The sequence below is a fragment of the Camelus ferus genome, chromosome 15, assembly GCF_009834535.1.
Source record: "Camelus ferus isolate YT-003-E chromosome 15, BCGSAC_Cfer_1.0, whole genome shotgun sequence".
Lineage (NCBI taxonomy): Eukaryota > Metazoa > Chordata > Mammalia > Artiodactyla > Camelidae > Camelus > Camelus ferus.
This window is the reverse complement of record NC_045710.1, coordinates 37,539,101-37,563,151: the sequence shown is the minus strand read 5'-3', so window position 1 is coordinate 37,563,151 and position 24,051 is coordinate 37,539,101.

The following is a 24,051-nucleotide window of genomic DNA, read 5'->3' as shown; positions in this document are numbered from 1 at the left end:
TTGGTCACTGTCTTTTTTTTAAGTTAATGCAGAACGCATATTCACTGTTACAAAACTAAACTCTGTGCGTACGTGCAAAAAATGCCAGAATAACCTTGGTGTTTGTTAAATTTAAAAGCATATGGTTAGGGCTTTGGGTCAGTTTATATCTGGGCTTAAGACTACAGAATTGTTAGTTCAGTAACTATACAGTCACAGCAATTAACATAAGAATCATCAGATCCCTTAATAAACTGGTAAGCTAGCATATTAATTCACGTACAGATGTTTGTATAATGACACAATAAAACCATCAAAATAGTGAAAATAGCTGTTCCGTTTCCTCTCCAAATCTACATATTTCTCATTTAGCCAATAAAATACTGGGGAAGAACTCAAACTCGCATTATGGAATGGGCTATGTGCACTCTATTAGTAGGCTAGTTCACTTTCCCAGATGATTCAAGTAAGGCTGTTTCCAACTCAACTTGATTCCCCTTTCTGTTATTTTTGGGGGGATTTTTTCCTCTGTTCCTGTGGTTGATATTTGTGTTTTAGGATGTCAGCTATCCATTTCCTGTTGTTTTTGAACAGCAATCACCTGATTGTTACTTAGAGTTCTATTTCATCCTCATAAAATCTGTGTACTTCTAGAGAAGCTGCCCTCTCCCCAGATACTTCAATCATTCAGCACAATCCATCACTTAGCTTCAGATATGAAAACATGAATGAGTACATAATGATACAGACTAAGGAACAGTTTGGACAAGCTACTATAAGCTTAGGTAAGTAAGCTTTTAATTGTATAGCTGGTACACTAAGTAAAAAATAAAATTACCCACATTGCACATGTTAAACTTTTTATAAATGTTTAATGGTAGAAACTAACCAAATCCCTTAATTAAAAAATAAAGTATGCAAAATATAAATAGTAACTGTAATTCTATAGGTTAATCTGAATTTATATAAAGTTATGATAATGATGACAATTAACTGTGACCGAATGATTCTCATAAGAGGACAAAACAGGCTTGCTCATCACTATGCTGGCTCTAAGCCTTCGCAACTTAATGAATGATAAAATATTAAAATCTCATCCAGTTTACCATGGAGCCATAATTTACAAGAATAAATGCATAATGATCCTTTGGACTTCAGAGATAATTTATGAGCAATATTCTCACTGAGGATGATGATAATTCACTCTCAATTAGCCCAGCTTGATTTAAATCATTGATTGCCCCATGTTTAATAATAATTTAGTAATAATGCAATTAATACTTCCTTCTATTTTTGGATAAAATTATTAAAGAGCCCATGGTGAATTTTAACTTTAAACATGAATGCTTATAAATATCTTCTTGCCACTTTACTATTCGGATTGGTTTTTCTTTCCAGGTATGGCTAACTTTATACAAAGAGTTTGATTTCCTTGAAAATGTTGATGGTCTGGGCATTAAACTATGTCCTATATCTGCCTTCAATGTTCTAAGATCAGGTTTGCAAATATCTGATTCTTCCAAAATTATAGCTATAATATTCACTTTAACGGATTAGAAGAAGATGTTGGGAGAGTTAACGATTCGTATGATTTGCCATTTCAAAAATAAAAAAGTTCACAATTTTTTAAAAATTACATTTTATGTCTGAAATGTATTATAATTATGCAGATATTATCCTGCATATTTGGGTTCTGCTAATTTGGGTTTACGAAATCATTTATATATTAAATAATTTTAGCAAAAGAGGAAAACTTACCAAAGGTGGCAACATCTAATGAGACTGGACTCATTCCAGCAACACTATGGACTGTAATATAATGGATTGTAATACAATGGGTTTTTTTTGCCCATGAGTTGAGTTTCTATTTAGAAGACATGGATATGTGCTATCTGTACAACAATGTGGTAACCTTGATTGGTTCCATATTTTTTTCCGAGTCGAGATTGAGGAAAATGTTAGTACAGCCCCCTTTCTCAATGAAAAAAACCCTGATGGTACCTCAGGTTTGATCAGGAACATCATCTCCAGAATACACTTTTGCCACAGAATCATTGCACTTACCTGATGATTTTGACAGCCTCAGAACTTCAATGCTTAATTCTCCTTTAAAACCTGACAGTGCCTATGGAAAAATACAAAGAGAGTAACAAAATAAGAAGAAAGTAGGAAAAATCCGAGTGCTGTTATTTTCCTTTACTTGAAAAGTCAGTATCAGTAGAGAGTTTCATATAAGTCTGTTGGAAGGTTTAACATAAAATATTCGTAAACAAATTTTAGGAAAAGGACTATGTCTTAATTATGCAAAATGTCACAGGACAGTTGAGTTTGTCTCGTATTTCTGTCATCAAATTCTTCTGTGACCTTGGAAAAATTACCTCTCAGGGTATCAGCTGCTTTTTTTAAGGAGGGGAGAGAGGTGATCAAAGAGATCAGAATTTCTCAACGAGGAGCATACGTCAGCATCATGTTTTGAAATTAAACAAAATGCAAGTGTTGGAACTTCATGACAAACCTAATGAATCAGAAGCTCTGTATCTGCAATCAGATAAGTACATATTCAAAGTATGCAATTGCTATTTCTGAATACCCCTGGAGCAAATGAGCCCTTAATGTTTTTTCTAGGTCAGATGTTTCTATGATTTTTTTGAATTTTAATTAATAGAGTAGTATAAACTAGAAATACTAACTAAACTACAAAAAGAGAAGAGGAGATAGTCAACTCTGTAACTGATACTCTGCTAGGTACTGCAGATAAATACATGAAATAGTAGAAATAATGGAAATTATTTCCTGGTTTCAATTAGTTCAGTATATTTGGGTGATAAATTTAATAGACAATCATAGAGGAAACAGTTAAAATGACAGGTGAGACACAGAGATTTAGAAGATGATGATATATACTATAGTTATGGAGTTCAGGAATGCCATTGCAAAGGATTATGTAGGATTTTTTTTTTAGGCAAAAATAGAAAGGTACACTCCCTGATATTCAATCTAATATGCTCCCCACTCTCAGCACTTATGTAAGTATTCTCTTTGATAGCTCACAGTGCCATTGCATTTTTCTTAATAGCACTTAATACAAAGGCAGAGGCCATCCATTTCCATTTGCTTCAACACTGAATACTCAATACTTAGGATAGTATATAGCACATAGTAGGTATATAATAAAAGTATGAAAATAATATGCGAATGTGTGACAGAGTTTGCTGAAATGCATACCAATGGTTGCATAAGGGATTTCAGAACCAAGAGAACCACAATGAATACCACCAAGACATTATTTATGTACACAGAATATTTGATAACACAGAATCTAGACTCTTAAAATTGAATGGAACTATGAGTTTCAATACTTGATTTTTGATGTCTTTCTTTTTCTTTCTTACAATCACACATTCAATATCAGTGAGGGACTCTCTAAGGAAGGATATGATATTAAAACCTAGATGTAAAGAAAAGGTAATAGTTTTCTAGGGAGATATTCAATGAAAGAAGGCAACAGGGCTAGAGTCTTATGGATAGAAAAATAACTTAGAATGTTTTAGGAATTAAAATAACACATGATTCCTTGAACATAATGAAAAAGCAGGAAAACGAAAGCAAGATTAGGTTGAAGTGATTCATTAGAGCTGGTCATTAACACAGGGCATTTTTAGACCACATTTTCATAGTGTGACAGAAAGCCTTTAAAAGTATTTAAGAAAAGTGGTGAGTAATATTCACTTTATATTTTTAAAAGATCGCTCCTTTATGGAAAACCAGTAAGGGGAGTAGAAGGTAAAGTAGGATCTTTATTTAGTGAGAGAATTGCAGAGGCTGTGGTGGGAGGTGACAGGATGTTCCATGGCGTTGGATTAGAGGTGGAGGGGAGGTGTTGGCAGAATTTTGGAGGTAGACTTCAAGGACCTTGGTGGCATAGTGCATTTTGGTAATGCTGGGTGTAAAGAGGAAGTGACCCAAGTTGCTGCCTGAGTATCAGTGGGTGTAGATTTTGAAGACTAAAGAAGGAGAAAGATTTGGCAAGTAAGATTAAACATTCACTTTTGGATGTGTTAAATTTGAAATCTGTGTCAGACATACAAGGGGAGAGATAACAAAATCTGTTGGTTATATAAGGCATGATCTGAGAAGATAATTTTGGTCTAGAAGCAGAAATTCTGAAAGTGTCGAAATGTAAATAGTATTTAAAGCTATGGATATGTGCTAAATACCTACTTTATAAAAACTTCCTATGTTCAATGTTCTTACAGTCATTAGGGGGGAAATGTGCTCACATAGAAAGTTAGTATCAGTCTAATGGAACTAATTGTAGCACATTACAGATTTCTGGCTGTTAGGACTACGTCTGTTTCAAATACAAACAGTTCTACTATTGCAGCTTAAAATGACAGAGGCTTAGTTGTCCCATATCACAAAAAGTTAGGTATAAGAGAATTAAAGTCTAGTATTATAGCTCTATACACCATTGGGATACACTGCTTTCCAATCCAGCATACCTCAGAATGTAAACCTTTAATGCGATGCTACACAACTCAGTGTTATCAAACATCCATTGAACCTGTAGGGTCATGCCTGCATTTCTTTTCATAGCTACTTGGAAACACAAGTATTACAAGGCCATTCTTAGCTGCATGGGAGCCTGGAATACTAAGTATGTTTAACTCAGACATGGCTAAATAGACATTTTATTCATAAAGATGAAAGGGAGGACTTTCTATTGAGCAGATAACCAGCAGTCACTAATGCTGGTATAGTCTGTGGTGTAGTACTTCTTCAAATTTGTGGACCATAATTTAACTTTATTTTAGTTCTTTTAACTAGTCATTTCCATAATATTATTTTTACTCATTTGAATTTTCCTCATGCTCTGTATTTGTCATTTTGTAATGAATTGGAATATTCATGAAACTTAATATCTGAGAATATATTATAGAATGTTGTTGCTTTTCTATAACAAAGATATATACCATACACTGGCAACTGTTCATACGCACTTAATAAATGTGATGTAATTATTTCTTAAAAACTAGAAAATACCTAAATTACCATCAGTGACAAAAAAAATTAATGCATATCAATTCAGAGTGTAATCTGAAACAATTTAAATGACTAATTTACAACTACATATACTGACCTAGAAAAAAGACAGAGTTAAGTGAAAAATGTAAGCCACAGATAATTAAGGAAATCAGGGTCAGGAAACATTTTCTGTAAAGGGCCAGAGAGTAAATGTTTTGGGATTTACAATTAGTGGCACCTACTCAACCCTGTCATTATACCATGAAAGCAGCTAAACACAATATGTAAACAAACTGGGGCAATTGTTTCTCAATAAAACTATAAAAACTGGATGTCGCCCACATGTGGTGTTTTGCCAACCTCCAATGTAGAGTATGATTCTAAAAGAAAAAAATAATTTAATAAAAATAGAGATTACAGGTATAATTAATTGATGAAAGATACAGTTAGTGACAGAGAGAGAGAGAGAAGGAGAGACAGAGAAAAGAAACTTGGTTTTCTTTTACAATGAAGAATTAAAGTTCATCAAAAAGAGACTTGGTATCAAGAAAACTAAATTTTTCTCTTCTTACTTTCTATAAAATTTAAATGATATGTAATTTTTACTTGTGCATTCATACTTTATAAATAGGAAGGTTTTTAAAAAAGAATGTAAGTTGTTTTAAACTATATATTTAAACCTGAAATTAACTGACATAATAAAATCAACTGTTATCTAATGCTTTCATTTTTAACTGTAAAATGAGATCTTTCAGGTTTAAAGACTAATAAAAAGATAATATGATTTTTTAATTTATTTTTCAACACATAGTTATTATGTCTGTTCTTGATGTATAGCACCTGAATAAAAATATATCACCCATGTTCTGGAGTAAACATAGTTTATAATTTAAGGTTAGAGGCACAAAATGAATTCAACATGAATGATAAAAATATATTAATACAACAGTAATAAATTAAAAGAAGAATATAAATTATGCATTTTTTCTTATGCTTACTCTCAGACATCAGTCCACTGGCAGCCCCACATTTTGTTCAGTTACCATTATCAGAACTCTGATGCCCACTATGGCCTTGTAACTTGAAAATCTACTACAACTCTTATCCTTTAATTCTAAATTGATTATTGCAATTCATTTTCATCTTGTATTTTAAATCCAATTTTGTATTGTCCTTTTACTACATTCTTCAAATACTCACAAATTCAAACAAATTATTACTAGCAACCATTATTTCCCCTAACATAATGGCTTTTGTTATTAAACATTTACTCTATGCCAAGCACTTTGCTAAATTTTTATATGCACTCCTTTATTTCATCTCCACATAACTCTCTGATATAGATACTCCTATTCCACTATTACAGACAGGGAAACTAGAGTTTAAACATGTTAAGTATCTCGCCCAAGGTCACAAGCAAGAAAGTAAGAGCAGAAATCTGAATCCAGAATAACAGAATTCCAAAACACACTCTCTCTGTTGCCATAGTTTCCTGTCTCATACTGATACTTTGGCTTGGAAAAATAATGTGATTCTGTAACATATGGTTACACAAATCATGTGCTTTAACTTGACTGGACCCTAATGCCACCTAGAGATTCTTTATGTTTCAGACAACTTCTCTCCTAGTTCCGACAATGATTGCTGCAGGTAGGGCTCACCCTGTCTCCTTCATCTCCTCTACCTTCATGCTGAGACATCATTGTCTCTATTTTACAGAGAAAATAAGGACTGTCAGATGGGGATTTCCTAATATTTTCTGCTTACTCCTGTGTGAACATCTTATTGGCATCAGAATTTAATTTCACTTCTTTTTATTTTGTTTTGATAGAGGAGATATGTGTGTGTGTGTGTGTGTGTATTTTTTTTTTCCCTCAAGTTAAATCCTTCCATCTCAATTTAGGTTTCAAACTCTAATTTCCAAAGGAATTTCTAAGGAAGTTAGACTTTCTTCTTCCTCTTCTTCATTGGCTGTCACCTCTTAAGCATGGGACTGGTGATAATAATCTTGGATTAAAATTCTAGCCTTGTAAAACAGGTTCTTAAAACCTCCAAATCTGGCATTAAAAAAAGGAATGGACAGAAGGAACACAGCAGGCCCCTCTTTCACCGAGGAGGCATATCAATCCTACTGAAAGTAATTTAACAAAGTCAGTGTATTCTTGGCTTATCATCAAAAATCACTTACAAGGCAGTTTATTGTAGATGATGTTTTGCTAAAGGTGGTGTTTGCAGAGGGAGACGTAGAACCAGTAACTGTTTTGTAAAAGTTTAAGATCAAATTTGTAGTCTTGTTAATGGTTCTTTTTTTGCTGTCTTCTTATGTTTTAATTTTTTACTGAAGATTTATTAGTGCATTATAAAGTTCTTTTTTTTTTTTTTTTTACTGTGTTGTGGCATACAAGCCACCTTTTAGCTTTACATTATTTGGATATTGGAATAAGATGATTAGAAAAAAATTTCCTAGTTCTGAAGAAAAAAATGATATGTCTATTTCTGCGCATTTCCTAGAGAAAACCTGCCCAGGAAATTTATCGATACACTTGGAAATCCAGTCTGTTTTTATTTGGATCCTGAATAAATTTCTTCTCTAAACATGCATCCTTTTAATTATCATTACATTTCAATAATTATGATGCAATTAATACACTTACCCATGTAAGTTAATATTTAGTTGATTTTTTCACATATTTTAACAGAGATTTAATCAGACCTTGTATAAATACCAAAAATCTGTATGAAAGAGCATTTCCAATACCAAAGTAAAATTAATTACATGATATGATGGCTGGTGGGTAAACATTTCTGTAGCTCATTTGGATAACTAGTCTTAGGAATGATCTGCTTATTGAATTACTAAAGCAATGAAGAGATATTATAAAATTCTATTTTAGGTTATAAACATCTTTGATTTCACATCCTGTGTAAATCTAATTTCTCCTATGATAATACATTCAAAGACATGTCCAGCTAGAAGTAATCCTTCCCTCCAGTGCTGTCGCATTGCAATTAGTTCCTCTCTTATAAGAGTCTGCCTATTTCAACTTTTTTATTTCCCATTAGTACCTGGATGTTTGGCATTGTGTAAAGACAACTCTGTATCCCATACAGTGTCTAGTACACTGTTGCAGGCATAGTTTTACAGTGTAAAACATGATGACAGCTGATTAAAATATATTCATTTTGAGTATGTAAGCCTTAGATTTATGTGTTGAGAAGCAATCATTCTAGAGTGTTCTTTGAGTCCTTATCAGTTGATAAATTCAATCACAGAGGGGAAACTTCTAATTACAGGAATGATTTTGGCAGTAGATTGAATACAATTAAGGAGGTTACCCCTGGGTTGTATGTTGCTTGTAAGTCTAAGAATTTTTATAGACAACTAAGTTTTTAGTTGCCTCAATAATAAATAAGCTTTTATATAATGAGATTACGTATACAAGCTTTGCAAATATTTTATATTACTAGGCTAGACTGATAGAGACCAGCAAGAGATGGAATGAAAGTATTTAGAAATCTAATTATCAACTGGCATTGGAGTGTGTCTGACCTGGAGACATTAAAAAATGTATTAGGTAAAAGTACTGGGAGAATCATGTTTGTATGGCTTCAAGCCCAAGAATATGTGTACTTCTTCTGACTTCAATTAACCTTCAGACGTAAAATGTTTATAAAATGACTACTTATCTAAAGGTAAAAGGTGTGAATGTCATGGTAACATGAGAAGGCATTTCCTAAATCGTGGATAATAAATTTCAAGCTGAAATATGGTCTTTAGGTGTTCTTTAGTGACACAGAGTTGGAACAGCCATTTGGACACAATATGAAGTCAACAGTTCAGAACGGTAACACCTTCCTACCAGCCTAGAAGATCTACCTCTGTATTCTTAAGTTAAATTAATAAGGATGTAACACATACTTTAAATTTGGCATGGCAGATAACTGGCATAGAGAACTCGTGATGAATAAAACATGAAAACACAGTATAGAAAGGGGGGAAAAATAGAAGTAGAACTTTATCTTACATAACATACACACACAGAACTTAAATGTATGGTTGACAATTGTAGTAAGCAAATATAGAGGACACCTAGTTAGGTTTGAATTTTGGGCAAGAATTTTTAATATACTCCTCAAGCAATATTTAGAAGATAATTATATGAAAAAGCTATTTGTTGTTTATCTGAAATCAAACATAACTGGGTGTTCTGCATTTTAGCAAGTCACTGTACTTAAATGTCAAAAGAAAAATATTGAGAGTGACATCAGCACCATAGCAGCATAAGCCATTTCTCATCATCACTTTTGTATCCTCCTTCAACAACAAAAATTTGGCATCTATTCATGAACGAAAGCGCCCTTGGAGCTGTGGGATCTAGCACCATACACCAAAGGACTTGGAAGGAGTCTCGTCCACTTGTGCATCAAGGCAGACAGACCTCAGTCCTGGCTGTGGACCCTGCAGTAGCCCATGAACAAGTCTCTTGTGGCTGCAATCTAGCAGATGCTGCAAAACAGTCTTAGACAATCACCCATGGGTGAGAGAGGCTTTGTGGAAGTACAGGTTTCCAGAGGAGAATTTCAAGCACACCATTGGAGCACTATGACAATCAGTATGGAGGTTCCTCAAAAAATTAAGACTAGAATTACTTTATGTTCCAGCAATCCCATGTCTGCATATATACCTAAAGAAAATGAAAACATAATCTCAAAGAGATATCTGTACTGACAAGTTCATTATAGCCTTATTCACAATAGCCAACTTAGGGAAACAACCTTAGTGTCTGCCAATGGATGAATGGATGAAGAGATGTGAAGAAGGTGTAACACATATACACACACACAGAAAATGGAATATTATTCACCCTTAAAATGAATGAAAGCTTGTAATGTAATTTGTGATAACATGGATGGAACTTGGGGGCTTTATGCTAAGTAAAGTAAGTCAGAAAGAGTAAGATAAATACTGTACAATATCACTTACATGTAGAATCTTAAAAAAAAAAAAGCCAAATTCATATAAGCAGAAAATAAAATGATGGTTACCGGAAGGCAGGTGGTGAGGGAACTGGGGAGTTGTTGGTCAAAGAGTAAAAAGTTCCAGTTAAAACATGAGTAAGTTTTGGGGATCTTATGTATAACAAAGTGACTATTGTTAATACTATATTACATTCTTGGAAGTTGCTAAGAGAATAGATCTTAAATGTTCTTACCACAAAAAAGAAATGGTAATTATATGATGTGATGAAGGTGTTAGCTAATGCTATAGTAGTAATCATTTTGAATAATATAACTGTATCAAATCAACATGCTACATACCTAAAACTTATGCAATGTCATACATTAATTATATCTCAATAAAACTTAGAAAGAAAGAAGATATTAAAACACAGAAAAATCCATGATATCTCTCTGAGTGAAGACTTTGAAAAGATTTTTTAAACCACATACAAAAAGCAGTAAGTGAAAATGACTGATAAATTTGAATAATTTAAAATTAAGAATTATGTTTAAGGAAAAATAACAGTGAAAAAGTAAGTTAGAAAGTGGGAAAGGATCTTTTCAACAATATAACCTACAAAGTTTTAAGGAAAGTTATAAGGAAAGATAATAAAAGTGGACAAAAGATACAGTCATTTCATTAAAGAGGAAATACATAAGACTAATAAACAGAGATTTAACCTCAAACATAATCAAGGAAATTAAAATAGCAAAATAAGAGACCATTTTATTCTTATCAATGATGAAAATGAAGAATTCTAAAAATACAAAGTGCCAGAGAAACTGTGAATCATTAGCTTTTTAAAATAACTGCTAGTTTCAGAAATCTTATGGGAGAAAAATGGTTTTTCAGTGTTTTCTTTGTTGTTGTTTATTATCTTTTGTAACAATTCAGTTATTGTGATTGTTTTTTTCATACATTTAAGGGTTGATTTTGTATGTGTATATATATATATATATATATATATATATATATACACACACACACACACACATATACATATACATACACACATCTATCGATAGATACACACACACATATATATATAAATATATATATATATAAAATGTCCACTCATGTCTTTTTCTTATTTTTTCCATCTGGCTTTCAGGATTTTGTGCTTCATTTTTTCATATGAAATCATATGTTTTGCCACTGACCTCCAGTATGGCTCCTATGCTTAAAACCAAGTATAGCATAGATCATTCTGTATAGAAATGCCTTTTTTTTTCTTACTGTAGTAACAAATTAAAATACTGCCAATTAAAATATTTTTCACAATTATCAATTCTTAAAAGATACATTCAAATATCACTTAACTATGGTATTCTGAAGAACAAACACAAAGGCAACCCATGTTTATCTGCTTTTTTCCCTACATTTTCAACTTGAATTGGTATCTTTCATTTTTGTATTTAAACGGCTTGCATCGTTCCTTAAACATTCCCTTGCTTTCCAACTATATTTCATATTTATAGGACAACAGCTCTCAACCTTTAGGTGCTTGAGGCACAGATTTAAATAACAAATTTTTGTGTGTCAAACTAAAGGGAGTTACAATGTAAGCAACTGTTTGTAAAAGCAAGTTTAGAGAATACTGTAAAGACCTTCCATAAGCATTACATTCTTCACCTGATCACCCTTCAGTGTTATATTACCTTTGAGTAAAATACATTTTTAATATGCTCTGTATTTCCTTATATATTCATGGAAATGTTTCATGATTCCTGGTTGATCTTATGTCTGGCAGGAAGTTCTACTTACTTCAACACATCCTGGTGTTTATGGCTTAATAAAAATTGGCACGTTGTTAAAAATTTGACTTTATACTTGTGAATGCTTCACAAATAAAAAGAGTCCAACTATTCTAGGAAACTACAAGATCTAACCTATACTTTCTGCCAGAAGGACTTGCTAATAATGAACTGTATATTGGAGATCAAGTGAAAAATAATACCTCTTAAAATTTTTCACATTGCTATATTTTAGTTCAGGATATCTTTTTTTTTTAACATTTTATAGAATTATAATGAATTTTCATTTATTTCCTTATAATAAAGTTTTAACCCCCATAGCTCTGCAACAACAAAATATTTTAATAAATTTCTTAATTAACATTGACTTATAGTTTGTATATTTCCTCTTCTAAAGAGAAAAATAAACGGTGAATATTTAAGGAATTTTATTAGCTTTCAGTACAGTTTTGTTAATCAGTTTGATAGAACTGAAATAATAATGCCACAAGTAAAATAGTAGCTGTGATAGTAAAAATATACCTAGGAAAAAGAAACAGTTTAAATTGAGAGAAAATATAATGTGAAATTAACTCAGTGTAAAATTGGCATTAAAATAATGGGGATGAAATTTTAGAAGGTGATTTGCCTCCTATGTGGCAAGCATTGTACTTAGGTTGTTAATCTGTTTTGTATGTTGCCATTTATTTAATCCTTAAAATAACATTTCAAAGTAGACAACACTGTCCCCAATTGATATATGTGAAAAATGAATGCAGGAATATTAAAGTAACTGACTCAATGTCATATTGAGTCTGTTAAAGGAAGAGTTAGGATTAAAATTCATTGGGCTGTAAACTCAATGTTATTTCTATCATAACTTGCTGCCTCACTTAAATAAGGACATTTATTTTTATTGAGCACAGTTTATAATGAGTAAATGACAAATTCTGGTAGTACAGTGACAGTTTGGGTATGAGTAAGACTCAGATCACGTTTATTTTTTAAAGATTACCTGTCAAAGTTAATTAGGTAAAGTCAGGAATCACATGGAAATTATTTAATTTATATGACTCTTTCTGACATAATAGTTAATTTTAGTTTCACTGTTACTTTGAATGAAAGTTTATATTATAACTTAGTTTTACAAAGCATAGTGGAGAGATAAATATCTGTAATCTTGAATGGTGTATTCTTTGATACATGCATGATGTATATATATGCAAATCTGAGTCTGTCAGATAGTTTACTCACTGTTATCGCAATACTGACAACTCTTAATGCTAAATTAGCCTATATGTGAAAAGAAAGAATCATTCTAAAACCTCAGAAAGGTTCTATGTAATGACAAAGAAGGCACATCCAGGAAGCTGGACTTTCCTATAATTTTCCCCATATGTATTAGTTAATAAAGAGGCCCCAGACTTTGATAAAGGACTGATGTCAACATATCTCTGGAGAAAATAAACAAACAGTTTCCTTAGCAGATGAACAAGTAGCAGTCTGATCACTCTATACCCAAGAGATCTTTAACACAGAGCAGGAAAATTTAGATCATACCAATAGATTTCTCTTCCTTTCAGTGAGGTAGCTCTGAATTAGATCCTTATCTTAACACTGAGTAAATTGTCAAATAAATAATACAACTGAAACAACCCCATCCTAGGGATGGCATATTTCTTGTCTCCAACAGAGTTTTTGAGAAGCACAAGTTTCGAAGAATATAATTTTATGTGATCAAACATCTTTGAATGATTTGTAAATTGAACAAGCAAGAAATGAGAATAGCAGTGATTATTTTTATACTGGTAGTACTATTTCCCTGAAAGAACATCTTCTAATTATAATTCTACAGGTGAAATATTTAGCACACTTGTAGAAAGCAAAGTGAAAATATTTGTAAACACTTGCATCATTCGGTTGAGAAAATTGAAAATATGAGTTACAAAAAAAAAAAAACTGTGTAGTCTTTTTATGTTAGCATTAGCAAAAATGTTTGAAGAAAATTATACCAAAATGGAACTCATAAACCACAGAAACAAAAGTTTTAATACTGGAAGGAATGTGAAACACAAGCTGGTTAAAAAGCAAATATTCATGTATTTAAAGTGAAATGTTCCCATTATATAACTAGAGTGACTGAGGCCGAGAGAATTTATGTGATTTCCTATCATAGAAAAATATATTTCATATATATATTTATATATGAATGCAATTAATATATGAATATATGCATATAGTTTATATATCAGAAAATTTATCATAGAAAAATATACATCAAACTCATTTTTAAATTTATGTACAAATTTTGAGAAAAAATAACTAAATTTTATCTTTCATCTTAATTTCTGAAATGAATATAATACTGTAAATACATTTTAGCCATATAAAAATACTATCAATAAAATAAAAATTAATTCAAATGAAAGCTATAGTTCATATTTGTTACCATACTAAGTTGAATAATAATCTAGCATACTTTATTCTAAAGAGTTTATTAATTTGTTTTATTTATTAGGTGTTATACTAATTTTATCTAGGAGTTGTCTTGTGAAGCAGATGGTTAATAGAACTACTAAAATCTAAAGTAACAGTTTCTAATTATTACTACTGAATTCTAGCCTGTTCACTTATGTTGATTACTCTTAAAGTTGATAAATATACATTTACATTTTTAAAAATACATTATTCTCAGTACCTCCTGGGCCCCTGGGGAACAAATCCAAATATCAAGAAGAGATAGGAAGGAAAAAATGAATAATATTTAATTTTTTTCAGGCAAAATTGGCTATTTTTCTTTTCTCCACTTATAGCAAGTAAAATGCCCACCAAGAATAGACAATCCCTGGCACTACTTGATGTAGACACATTACTAAATCCTATCTAATGCCATCTAAAGCAGAAATGTCCTGCAAAAGCTTTCAGAGCATTCCTTAAGAGAGAGTGCTATAATGCATGTTTGGTCCATCCTTAATCATCCTTTTCCTCATTCTATTTTCAGGCATATAGATACCTGTCTACAAACTGATCCACGTGAATGATCCAAAGATCACCATAACGATGTAACAAAAATGAAAGAACTTCGTTGCCTAAAGACTTCATGGAGTGGAAGCACATACTAGTCCTGGATTGCTTATAGATTCTTATTTTGTTTACACAAGTGTTAATGTGATTCTCTATTATTCAGAACCAAATGTGACTAAGTGATATAGACAAATAGTTATATGCACGTAATAATGGTGAAAGGAGAATAAAAGGAGAAATAAAGTTAGAGAAAGTAAGAACTTATCTAGAGTTGATCTGGAGCTGATACTAGAATGGCTTCCTTTATCATAAGCTATCAAAAATATTATCTGTGAGAGCACATGGCTATATCTTTCCATAAGTATGCCATAAGTCTGACATTTCCATAATAAAAAATAAAACCAAATAAACGAAAAATCTGACAGAGATAAAATCTTGCAGAAGACTTGTGTAAAGAATGAGAACTGAACCAAAAACCACGAAAGAAAAGAAACAAATTTCATTAATAAAAAGAAGTAAGAGCTCCTGCATGGAAAAAAAAAAAGTTCTGAAAAGCAAAATCAAAAAGTTAACTTTAAAAGTCACAATATACATGAAAATGTGTTATGAACAAGTAATTCACACAAAAATAGAAAATAGGCAAAACACATATAGTTATAAAGATAATCACAAAATGTTAATTAATATAAACAAATACTTAACCTTGCTTACAATCAAAAATATAAATTATATAACAATGAAGAACTGTTTTGTATTTCAGCTTAACAATGGTTTAAAACTTTGGTATTTTTGTATTATGTAAGCTTATGACTCATGTTGGTTGAATAGACACGTGTATATCATTAATGGGTGTGGAAATTGGTGTAAATTCCTTGAAGGGAATTTGGCAATAAACATTAAAATTGAAAATGCATATGCCATTTTACCCAAGAATCCTAAATCTAGTATGTTATTCTGTAGATATACTTGCATAACTATACAAAGATGGGCTTTGCAAGGGTGGTCATTCATAAATATTTGATATTACCATAAAAAATGGAAGTAATTATTGTTCATCAAGAGATGAAAGGTTTCATATATTCATTCATTTACCTAATGGACAAATATCTTTTCATTAAATCCTAGGTTCTTTTCCAGGGTTGAGAACCCAACAGTAGAGAAGACAGGTAAAGTTCCTGCTCTCATGGAATTTACATCCTAAAGGTATAGAGGGAGATGGAGACCAACAATAATATGTAAACAAACAAACAAACAAAAATAACAAAATCATCTTTTATATTGGTAAATGTTGTGAAGACCAAAAATAGAGTGATGTGAAAGCTACATATTAATGGAATAATTTTGATTGGAGGTTCAGGAGGGACCATTCTGAGGAGATAATAATTCAGCTGAAAGCTAAAGGATACTTTGAAGGCTACTTGGCAAAGTTTGTGGGTGGCATGCTCAAGATAAGAGCCAACTCAAAGACACAGTTAATTAAGATGAGTTTGGTATATGTTTCAGTAAGTTTTTGGTGGTAGTAAAAGGCAAAATGCCAGGTCTTTCAAACGTAACGGAATTTCCAAGGGGAATGAGGAACTTCACCATTTTTGGAGGAGCAGGCTGGATTTCCAGGAATGACTATCAGCTTAACAAGAGAACTGGCCTGCAAAGGGAGCTATGATTTCTGAGGCTACCATTGGATTTGCTGTGTTCCAGTTCATGCTGCCCAAGCTCTCATGCAGCAAGTTAAGATAAATTACATAGCAGTTGGTGTTCCGCACTCACAAAGCTGGCGATCAGACACTGGAAAGAAAAATTTGGCTACAGCGTTTACCACACCTGCCTCTCAACATCCAGAACACTGGAGAATGGATGCTTGAACACTGCTGTGAGAGCTCTTGGGTCCTCAAATTTGCATGACAGGAGGAAAAAGCCAAATGGGCAGGAAGATGCCCAGTGTCTCACTTCTATTTTCCAAATGCTTGCACAAGTGCATTGATTAGCAATTCTGATATCCATCCAGAAATCAAGCTGAAAGGAAGTCCAGGAAATGTAGTTTTTAGCTTTTTCATCTTTAGAGGAAAGAATGAACTGTAGTTGGACAAGCCAGTTCACAGTATTGAGAAGAAAATTTATGAAATGGGGCTGAGGACTAAGTAAGGGCTAACTCAAAGAGGGCTATTTAAGTTACGTCAAAGAGTCTGGATTTTACCCTAGGTACAATGGAAAGACACTGAAATTGTGAAACTGGAGAAATCTGTAATCTTGTTTACATTGTAAAATATATTTTTAGGTGCGATGTATAGATTGGATTGTGAATAGAATGGAAGAAGGAAGGAAAATAGCGTACAGCTAAGGTATAGGTGAGAGGCGACAGTGGCTTGAATTATGGAGAAAATCAAAAGAAGCAGATTTAGAATATATTTTAAAAAACAGCTAGTGGGATTTGCAGATGAATTGGATGTGGGAGTGAGGTAATGATGAGAATTAAATTTAGAACCTTAAGTTCTGACTGGAGGAACAGGGCACATGATGGTATGATGTACTGTCATAAGGAAGCTGAAGAACAGTATAGTGTAGGTTGGGGATCTGCAGTAGGGATAAAGAATTCTGTTTTGTCTGTGAAAATCTTGAGATTTCCATTAAATAATGATGTATAGTTCATGATAGATTGTTGGGAGTCACTGTAATATAAACAATATTTAAAGACACTGGATTCCCAGCTACCAACTAGGATGAGGAAATAGATAACGTAGAGAGAAAGGGAAGCTCTGTTCCGGGATTGTTTCAATATTAAGTAGCAGAGTTATTAACAGGAAGATAGATTAAGAAGAGTCGTGAAACCCTGGAAAAGGGAGTGTTTCAAGAAGGAGGGTATAATCAACTGTGATGAATTAGTCATTGTATATCCATATGGTTATGTTCTTATGCAGATCTTAAAATATCTGGAGCACATCTATATATGTTAATATAGAAAGAATTTCAACAACTATTATTAAATGAGAAAAATGTCTATTAATCTCTTTATATGAACAAAATACACTTGCACTTTCATATATACAACTTCTATAATAATAAGATATTATAATAATAATAACATTGTGATATACTCATTTCAATGCATAAACAAATCAGAATGTCCTGATTCATGAAACTTATTCATTCTTTTTTGGAAATGCTTTACAAGCCTCTGAGTGACCTCTGAGGGGACAGAACTCTTGGATAATAAGTGGGCAGATGTCCTAGACAAAAGTAATGGGGTTTGAGTCCTGGCTCTGGGGCTCTGTAACACTTAGTCAAGTAACTCAGACTTACAGAATCAGATAACCACACGGATAAAAGAGACTTATTCAAGTATGCTTTTTAACCAATTAAAAGCACCATGAAATTGTGAAATATTGGAATATGTTTAATATTCTTATTTATCAGTAATCAAAACAAAGCAAGAAAGACAACAGTGATAATAAAAATGACAATGATGAGGCAACAATAGCAAACAGCAACAGCAAAGCTTTCCTAAGATCTCTTCTTTTCAAGGATACCAAAAAACTCCCTTTTACCCCTGAGTTCTTTATGACTTAGCAAATCTGCTTCTTCAAATTTGCTACTGTTGTTTTTCCTCTTTATCAACATCAGTTCACTGAATTAATACCAAAAAAAAAACCCCAAAAAAACAAACCACACACACACACACAAAACAAACAAGCAAACAAAAGATTGGAACTGCTACCAATTAAATGTCTCTCAATTCAGGTGATCTTTTAGCTTTGCCTGACAATTATTTAAATTATTCTTGGTCATTGCCTTCTTCCCCAATCTCCCCAATTATTTCTGCAGATCTTAACAACACACCTCCAATCTGCCTCCATTCTCTCAAATTGGTAACTTTCTTACAGCTGTGTTGAAAATTCAGAACACCGATAGTGCTTATCTATATTGTTCTACCTTTATAGGCAACAAATTTATTATTGGGATCAGGTCCTCCATATGTGACTGAGTCCTAACAGTTAAACACATAGAACTGGCCTTCAAGGATCTTTTTTTTTCAATTTGACTTCTAACTTCACATAGAAGCAGATATCCAAAAGCACATGGAGAAAATATAAAACGTTTTCAGAAAAATGGAAAATACAAGTAATAATTATCTTTTAAATTCTAGTTTCAGAGTATCCTACATTCCAACCCTTGCTCATTTCTTGCCTCTCCACTTAGCCCTTGACACCAATCCGCTGGACATTTCTGAGAGCTGTTTTTTATTTTGTCCATGCACTCTCTCTCACCTGTACACTCAATACTTCCTGAGCCTAATGAGGGCTTCCTGCTGCCCCAGCCAAGGGTTACAGCTATAAAGAATGACTCCCCTCTAGCTCTGTGAAAGATGGCATAAATGGCTAGGTTATCAACTTCCCTTTCAGAGACCAACTAAAATGGAAACACTTTGTGAAATAGAATGATTAAGGAAAGAACTATCTGTAACTTGTCTGCCTGACAGAGCAATGCAATATTGCCAGAATCATGTGAAAGATACTCTGATCTGGCTTTTCAGTATAGCAGCCAATGTTCAGAAAATGCCATATCATAAAGGAGTTGGAGCAGCTGTGGGGGGCAGAAAGATGGGAAACTTCATACTATTTCTTGTGGAATTAACAGTGCCACACATATCTTGTTCTATTTCTGATCTCTGTGTTGAATCATTCATATGCCTGATTATTCCTGCTCAAAACTTAGGGAAAAAAAAACTTTCTTTTCTCACAGATATCCTTCCAACTGTTTTCAAAAAACATACTCACCCCACCACGTATTTCTATGAATTTTTTCCTTGCCTTTCTCTAAACGTGCGATGTGAATGGTAACTGTATTCTTCCTAGACATATGGTACCCCCACAGCCCACATGAACACATGAAGACAGAAGAAATAAGTGGATGAATAACCTTCAGAAAACAAAACAGTGGTTTGTCAAAACCTGCTTTTTAAAAAAATTTCAGACCCTATAAATTTCACAGGAAAATGTATCAAATCCCCAAATAAGCAGATAATTCCTTTAATATTGAAAGTGTCGCATGGCAAATAAAAGACCCTGAATATATTTATAATCCTTAGTGGACTTAAATAAGGAACTAAACATAAATGAAATGCCTATCCTAATTAAAGGAACAGCAGAATTTATTCTTAAAATCAAAACCGTAATGCTTTACATTCAAATTAGGATCATTCCTGATAGTTCAATTTTAGGAAGTCTTTTATTAGAACATATACATAACATTAAAAGAAAAAGTCCACTTCAGCAGATGATATATTGTATGATTATATTCAACATTCTTTCCTAGTAAAAACATATGATAAATTAGAAATTTCAAGATGAAAATTCAACATGGCATAAATGTCAATTCTTCCAAATTTTAATTCTCCCAAATTATAAATTCCAAGCCGTATGTTTCAGAATCTCAATAGTAGTTTATTTAAACTGTGGGGGAGGGTGTTGTGATAATCCTCAGATTGTAAGAAACATAACATGACAAATAGATGAATATGAAAACATCAGATTATTTCTTTTCTAAAGCATCATATAGTTCATAATTTGATACAATAGGAGAGTATGCAGCACCCCCATTAGAATATCCTTGCCCACAAAATTGATCATGAATCTAACTTTGCATGTAACTTTCAGAGGAACAAGTGAAATGACATCACTGTTCTGAATTATTTAACTTACGTCTTAGCAATATTTTTTTGGATCTGTTTCCTCAGGCAAGGGAAACAAAAACAAAAATAAACAAATGGATCTAATCAAACTTAAAAGCTTCTGCACAACAAAAGAAACCATCAACAAAACAAAAAAGGCAACTTACTAAATGGGAGAAGATATTTGCAAATGATATGTCTGATAAGGGGTTACATTAGTATCCAAAATATATAAGGAACTCATACAACTCAATATCAAAAAAGAAGTAAAAATCCAATTAAAAAATGGGTAAAGCACCTGAACAGGCATTTTCCCAAAGAAGTCATACAGATGGCCAAGAAGCACATGATAAGTTGCTCAACATCACTAAACATCAGGAAACTGAATATCAAAACTACAATGAGATATCACCTCACATCTGTCTGAATGGCTGTTGTCAAAAAGACAATAAATAAATGTTGGCAACGCTGTGGAGAAAAGGGAACTCTAGTATATTGTTGGTAATTGGTGCAGCCACTATGGAAAACAATATGGAGGTTCCCCCCAAAATTAAAAACAGAACTACCACATGATGCAGCAATTCCACTCCTGGCTATTTATCCTGAGGAAACAAAGATACTAATTCAAAAAGATATATTCACAGCAACGTTCATAGCAGCATTATTTAAAATAGCCAAGATATGGAAGCAAACTAAGTGTCCATCAACAGATAAATGGGTAATGAAGATGCAATTGGTGGGGAGGAAGAAATTTTCATTTACCTTTCTAGATTCTTCTGGCTGATCTAAGAATTCAGTTGACATGGTTTAATAACATGCATACATGGGAGAGACCTAGGAAAACTGAATAACTTACCAAAATGGCTGAACCTCTCACATTATATATAATTTTTAGCTAAAGACAAAAGAGGATATTGGGGGTAGTGGTTTGGGAACTCAAAGCAGAGGAGGGCAACTCAGATGAAGATGGAAAAGTAAATGCTTGTAAACAAATGTCTGATGGGTCATAGACACAGTGGGGCACAGAGAGGAATTTTAACAAAGGACCTTTGCTAGGTTCCTCCCTGTCTACACACCTAGTTCATATAATAGTTATCTATGGGGAAAGCTCCCTTCCTGGAACAGGATGTTCTCTGTAATTAGGCAATTAGGGGGAAGGTCAAAGTTTCTTCCTGAGTCGTTTGGGAGATTGTTTTCAGCTCAAAATAATCTGTATGCTAAAGAGACATTTTGGGGTGGCAAATTTTGTTCCCCTATATCATATATATATAATATTTCTCATCAGGAAAAAGGAATGAAATATTGCCATTTGCAACAACATGGATGGACCTGGAGGGTACTATGCTTAGTGTAATAAGTTAGACAGAGAAAGACAAATACTGTATGTTTTCAATTGTTCATGTCAAAGCTAAACAAATAAAACAAATGAACAAATATAACAAAATACAAACAGACTCACAGATACAGAGAACAAACTAGTGTTTACCAGTGTGAGAGGGGTTGGGAAAGGAATAATACAGGGGGAGTGGAGTAAGTGGTACAAACTACTAGGTATAAAATAAATAAGATACAAGAATGCAAGGTATAGTACAGGGAATATAGTCAGTATTTTATAATAACTTCAGATGGAGTATAATCTATAAAAATACTGAATCATTATGTTATATACCTAACATTAATATAATATTATAAGTCAACTATACTTCAGTTAAGAAAAATAAGTTGTTTGACTTATCTATTCTTACAGATAAGAATTTATGCTGTCTGTGTAATCAGAGAAAGGTAATCAAATGATTCCCATTTTTCAAAACAGATTTTTTGAGGCATAAAAAAAGGCATTAATGTCTTGCTGTTTGTGGCCCATGACCTTGTGAAGCCTCTATGATCCTGGCCTCCTTTGCTTCTTCTGTTCAGAAGTGGTTTGCTTGAATATACTTTCTCTGATTACAGTTACCTCTCCTGTCAGATTTTTACCTTTCTCTTTCTCTATGCCTTTGTATTAAAGCTTCATTTATGTGGTGTCTTTGCCCCTAAGTACAACATTTCATAGATTCCCTTTGTTTTTCCATCCAGTTTTCTGAGCCAGTTCAATCACTTCTACCCCTAACTCCTGTGTCAAAAATCACAGGCCTACTCATATCTAAGACTCTGTCCACCCAGAAACAGAGTTTAGGCATTTTTCTCACTTTACACATTTTTTTTCCTTTTGTTTCTCCTATTAGACAAGCATACACAAAGAAATAAAGAAAAAAAAAAAAAAGCTTGTCTTGAACATTTAAGTAACTATTGCCCTAGCCTCCCCGACCTACTCAAGTCACAGCTGGTTCTGTGCCTCATCCTCCTGGCTACCACACAGTCACCTGCAGAAGTTCGCTATGTGCCAAGTCTTTCATGAGAATCTCTGCCTCTGCTCCCCTGTAGGGCAGATTAAAAATGCCTAGAAAGTTTACACCCCAGGAAAAGTCTTATTCAGATAAATTTCTGGCCCCTCAGTGGCACAACTGTTTTTACCCAAACGGCTATGAAGAGGAGTCACACTATTCCATCTTCATTTCTTATTCACTCAATCTACTAAAGTCTGGCCTGTACACTGGCCAAAACAGGATTTAGGAAACCTACACAAAGTTCCCCTCAGGGCTCCCCTCAGTGTTCCTGGTGAGTCTGCCACTGACCTGGCTCAGACAATATGTTTCTTACCACAGAAAAGCTAGAAATGTATTTCTAAAGTTACCCACCCCCTCTCTGAAACATCAGTGTTTCTTCTATGTTCTATATAACTATCATTTATACTCATATTACACAAATACACACACACACACACTCACACATACATGTATACAGCCCAAATGCACACTGATTGCACATGTTTCTCCAGCCTCATCACTGATCCCCTGCCTCTTTTCCTTCTCCTTTAAATTCATCATTCACATAGAAACTACAGGATCTGTCTCAACTACAAATCTGATATGATCACACTCCTACCAAAATGCTCTATTTCCCTCCACCAGCTACAGGATGAAGCCCATCTACTTCATGTGCTGTTGACGATCTGAATGCTGCTTTCTCTTCCTGCCTCCTTCTGTCTGTACTTGCCTCATGTATTTCTTTCTAGCTTTACTGAAACTTTCCATGCTTCACACTTCCTTCCACGGTGTCTTTTTGATATAGTCCAGTCTGTTTAGAATTACTTAGCCTTCTTTCCTTTCTTATATTCTTCTTCCCTTACTCTAACTGGCAACTTCTATTCAACCTTTTACACTCAGCCAGTTGATCCAAAATCCCTTGTCTCTTTCTTTAAGGATGGATACTTTATATTTCTTGAAAACAATCTTCTGGGGTTTAGCTTTCCCACTAGATTTTAAGTTCCTTGTAGACTAGGCCTCTGTCTTACCCTGTACTTGGGCAACACATGGCACATAGAGGCTTTTCAAATAATCTTAATAAGATAAATTAATGATTCAGTGAATGCATTACAAATGAACTGATCACAAGAAAAATCTCCTAACATCTGTAAATCATAGCTTTCCCAACTTGTAAAAAGGTATTATTAATAACTTCCTTAGAGAATTGTTTAGTGTAATAAGTATCTTAAGGCCTATTATAGTATATGGCTCATATAAGTA